The sequence below is a fragment of the Tachysurus vachellii genome, chromosome 9, assembly GCF_030014155.1.
Source record: "Tachysurus vachellii isolate PV-2020 chromosome 9, HZAU_Pvac_v1, whole genome shotgun sequence".
NCBI classification, from domain to species: Eukaryota; Metazoa; Chordata; class Actinopteri; order Siluriformes; family Bagridae; genus Tachysurus; species Tachysurus vachellii.
In genome coordinates, this window is record NC_083468.1 from 25954164 (window position 1) to 25959315 (window position 5152).

Consider the following 5152-nt stretch of genomic DNA (forward strand, 5'->3'; position numbering starts at 1 on the left):
GCTATTTTCAAGACTTTAGATTGGTTAATAACTTGTAAAAATAACAGACCCACGTGGGGACTGACCAATAGCATCGATATGTGAAAAAATATGAAATTGACCAAATTTGGACATACAAGGTTTCTGCCCGACAGCGACGATATATATATATATATATATATATATATATATATATATATATATATATATATATATATATATATATATATATATACAGTACTGTGCAAAAGTTTTAGGCAGGTGTCAAAAAATGCTGTAAACAAAGAATGCTTTCAGTAATATAAATAATGAGTGTTTATTTCTGTCAGTTTACAAAATGCAAAGTGAGCAAACAAAAGAAAAATCTAAATCAAATTAATATTTGGTGTTACTAACTTTTGCCTTCAAACCAGCATGTAGTGATGGCACGACCCCCACAGAGCCCTGATCTCAACATCATCCAGTGTGTCTGGGATTACATGAAGAGACAGAAGGATGTGAGAAAGCCGACATCCACAGAAGATCTGTGGTGAGTTCTACAAGATGTTTGGAACAACCTACCGGCCGAGTTCCTTCAAAACCTGTGTGCGATTGTAGCTAGAAGAATCGCTGCTGTTTTGAAGGCAAATGGCGGTCACAGCAAATATTGATTAGATTTAAATTTTTCTTTTGTTCATTTACTTCATTTTGTTCATTTATGGAAAAAAAATGTTTAACACTTCCATTTTTAAAAGCATTCTTTGTTTACAGCGTTTTTTTTACTCCTGCCTAAAACTTTTGCACAGTACTGTGTGTGTGTGTGTATATATATATATATATATATATATATATATAAAAGAAGAAGAAGAAGCTACTGGTTTGAATTCCAGAGCAATGTGCTTCGTCTGTCATCGTCTTGTCACGAGTATTTGCTTTAGCTCAATCAACATACAGACATTTTCCCTTAAATCTAAAACGGTGACTAAACAGTTATTTTTGAGGAGGTGAATATACATCACTCATCACAGGTCGATGACTAGCTTGTCTCAAATGTAAAAATGAATGCGGAGGCGTTTATGTTTTTTTTCTCACTTTGAAGCTCAACGTGTAGCATGACGTAATTCCGGGTTTCGGCTTATTTACCCCAAACGCAGTGGAAAATTCAGGATAATGATGCGTATAACATCGGAGTGGTTTTGTTTTGTACCTATTTCTAAATACAGGCTTTTATTTACTCTGTGTGTGTGTGTGTGTGTGTGTGACCTTTTCATGGATTTGCTCCAATCAGAATGGAGCTTTACTCTGTCCTTCTGACCTTCCTTGGTTATTATTCCTACTTTTATAACAGAGACGCCAGACTAAAGCACCGTGTTTTCACCTTCTAGTCTTGCTGATCCAGTGAGAAATAATTTCATTACTTGAGCGGTAAATTCAGATCAGGTTACACCCTGCTGATTGAAGCCTCTTTACTGAGAGAAATGATCAATAAAGCCGTAAAGGTGAGTCACACTGCAGCCTTACACAACGAAACCCAAGGTGAAATTAAAGCCAATCAAAACATGGTTCAGAGAAGCAACGACGATGAGAGGGATGATTTAAGCAGAGCTCCTAAAACTTAATGTGTTTATGAGCTCATGTCGAAAGGGTCATGGTAGTTTTGGCTGGCTCCTCACTCTGAGAGGTGTGTGTGTGTGTGTGTGTGTGTGTGTGTGTGTGTGTGTGTGTGTGTGTGTGTGTGTGTGTGTGTAGGCATGAATAGACTACATGGTGAACTGTTTTATTGTACAACTTATATCTGTATATGTATTACTGATGAGAAGCAGACATTTAAAAATGTCATAAATATAGTGTTAGTGTTTTCTTTTTATTAAGACTTTTTTACTCTGTTGGATAAATTTTTTTTGCTATTTTGTAAAAAGAAATACAACAAATTGGTTTAGGTTATAAATGGGTTAAATAATGTTGTATTTGGTTGATTGCAATCTTCTAAAAGATAAATTAGACTTATACTACTGTAGAAATGCTACATTATATTAGCAGAAATTTTAGTATGATAGACGTGACAAGTCTGAACCTGTCTTTTACTAATGGTGAAGGTTATAATATTATTGTGTATAGAGTGTAAATGTGTAGAATTGAATCAAGTGTTATGGAGGGGACACCACCGTATTACACTTATAAAATGCCTTTCACTAATGGAAAAGTTCATGGAGATGATTTATAGTATAGTGTTATTGTGTTGTATTGTGAAGTTTTATAGTATAGTATAGTGTAGTGTCATAGTATAGCATAGTGTAGTGTCATAGTATAGTATAGTATAGTGTAGTGTAGTATAGTACAGTATAGTCTAGTGTTTTTGTGTTGTATTGTGAAGTTTTATAGTATAGTATAATGTAGTGTCATAGTATAGTAAAGTATAGTATAGTATAGTAAAGTATAGTAAAGTATAGTGTAGTACAGTATAGCACAGTATAGTATAGTACAGTATAGTGTAGTATAGTATAGTACAGTATAGTGTAGTGTTTTTGTGTTGTATTGTGAAGTTTTATAGTATAGTATAATGTAGTGTCATAGTATAGTAAAGTATAGTATAGTAAAGTATAGTATAGTATAGTAAAGTATAGTGTAGTACAGTATAGCACAGTATAGTATAGTACAGTATAGTGTAGTATAGTATAGTACAGTATAGTGTAGTATAGTGTAGTACAGTATAGTGTAGTATAGTATAGTACAGTATAGTGTAGTATAGTATAGTACAGTATAGTGTAGTATAGTGTAGTACAGTATAGTGTAGTATAGTATAGTACAGTATAGTGTAGTATAGTGTAGTACAGTATAGTGTAGTATAGTATAGTACAGTATAGTGTAGTATAGTATAGTACAGTATAGTGTAGTATAGTGTAGTACAGTATAGCACAGTATAGTATAGTACAGTATAGTGTAGTATAGTGTAGTACAGTATAGTGTAGTATAGTATAGTACAGTATAGTGTAGTATAGTATAGTACAGTATAGTGTAGTATAGTGTAGTGTAGTATAGTTTAACCAGTGTTAAAGTGATGCATCAGATACAGTTACAGATCCCACAGCTGTTCACATTTTATTAGTGATAATTAAACTCTGTAATGAAGCTTCACTCTGCAGAGTATAACCTGATCTCAGTTAGCATAAAAAAACAACCTAAATCCACATACACACAGCTTTTATTTTCTCTCAATGTTATTATTTTAGTCAACGTATCCAAAATCTGTCCTGTCTTTTGCAATTAAAAAACATCTTAAATCTCTACATCACTTCACAGCTTTCAAGCACAAAATGAAAAGGTTTGCATCAAAGTCCCTCCCCTAGGAAACTGTCCCAGTCTGTGCACGCTTGCTGGTCCCGGAGGGATCTGAGGGCGCATGATTGGTCCCTCGGTCCTCACTTCCTCACAGGGTGGTGCTGGGATACGGTGTGTACCCACAGATGGGGGTGGGGTGGCACTGGATCACCCGTCCTGAGTGTACGTGCCGCTCGGCGTGAAGCTCTGAGTGAAGGTGGAGACACAGAAGGAACAAGATACTGAGCCACACAGGAATGCGGCATTATTCCACGCATAGAAAGTCACAGCTCAGCCATTACACACACTCACTCACACACACACACACACACACACACACAGAGAGAGAGAGAGAGAGAGAGAGAGAGAGAGAGAGAGAGAGAGAGAGAGAGAGAGAGATTAATTGCAGGCTTAATCTTATTTTCACAAGTGTTAGAGAATACTAACTAATGTCAGCTAATGTTGTTATCTTGATCGCTGTGAATTTCTATTCTTTTATTTAGCTCAGGAGTTCGCACAAGCTTTGCTCAAAAGTATTAGCCCCCTACAATGTATCTCAAACTACGTTTTGTCAAGTCACATCACAGCTCTGTGTTATCTCTAGATGCATCGGTTCTGCAGTCTAGAAGTGGTCATGAAGTTATTGCTGCTGCATTCACACATGGTTGCAATGCTAAAGTTATGACGGCACATTTATCATCAACAAGCCGCTCACACAAGACGTCAGAACTAGAATGTGGCTACCTTAAGATCTCTCTCTCTCTCTCTCTCTCTCTCTCTCCCACACACACACACACACACACACACACACACAGACACACAATAAAAAACATTCCAGCATTCGTGTTTGTGCACTACGGCTATCTACCATATCTTCAGCACTGGCCTGGCTCATAAAGCAGCTCTGAGTGCTGATTTCACCCTGATGTCATTCTCAAAAACAAGCCTCCACTCCCTGAGTTATAAAACACACACACACACACACACACACACACACACAATGCTAGCTCGGCTTCGAGTGCAGCCCCAGATCTCTGTCATTAATCATGTATTCAAACCATCTGGAATTCCCCATGGATGTCTGGTTGTGTTTTAATTTCACTTTATTATTGGAGTGAAGCAGAAGACTGAGAGCTCCAAGCAGTGCAGTCCGTCCAAACTCCGAGAGCTGAGACAACATTCTGCCAGAGGGTTTTACATAAATGTGTTGTTGAAGCTTGTGAGGTGTTTGGTGAAGAAGACAGATCTCAAATTTTACTCCATCCTCTAAAAGCCAAGGACTGTTCGCTTCAAGACAAAACTCTGTCCTGGAAACCGTTCAGTATGATTAGATGCAATATTTTGGATGTGTTTATTGATTCTTTTTCTAATTTGCTTGTTGGTTCTGTAATTTCTTGACATTCTAAAAGAACGAAACAAAAATTGTCAAACATAAAATACATCTTGTTTTTCTTTAGATAGAAAGAAATATCTCGCTCAAGCCTGTCATGCTTCAGCATGTCCGTGACTTGCATCGATTTGTTTACTCAGCCATCAGGAAGTCAAAAGAGAAGGAGGAAATAAGGACAGAAGGAAAGGGAAACGAGGAAGCAGGGACAGGCCTATGCAATACTGATAACGATGAACACACAGTGCTAATTTAGCATGAATTTAGCATGAATGTTTTAGATTTCTTGGTTAGTTATTTGTTTGACAATCAAGTTGATTCAGTGAATCAAAGCTGAGATCGATTGAGATCAAGATGGTGTTTGAATCATTCATTCATCCATTCATTTTCTACCGCTTATCCAAACTACCTCGGGTCACGGGGAGCCTGTGCCTATCTCAGGCGTCATCGGGCATCAAGGCAGGATACACCCTGGACGGAGTGCCAACC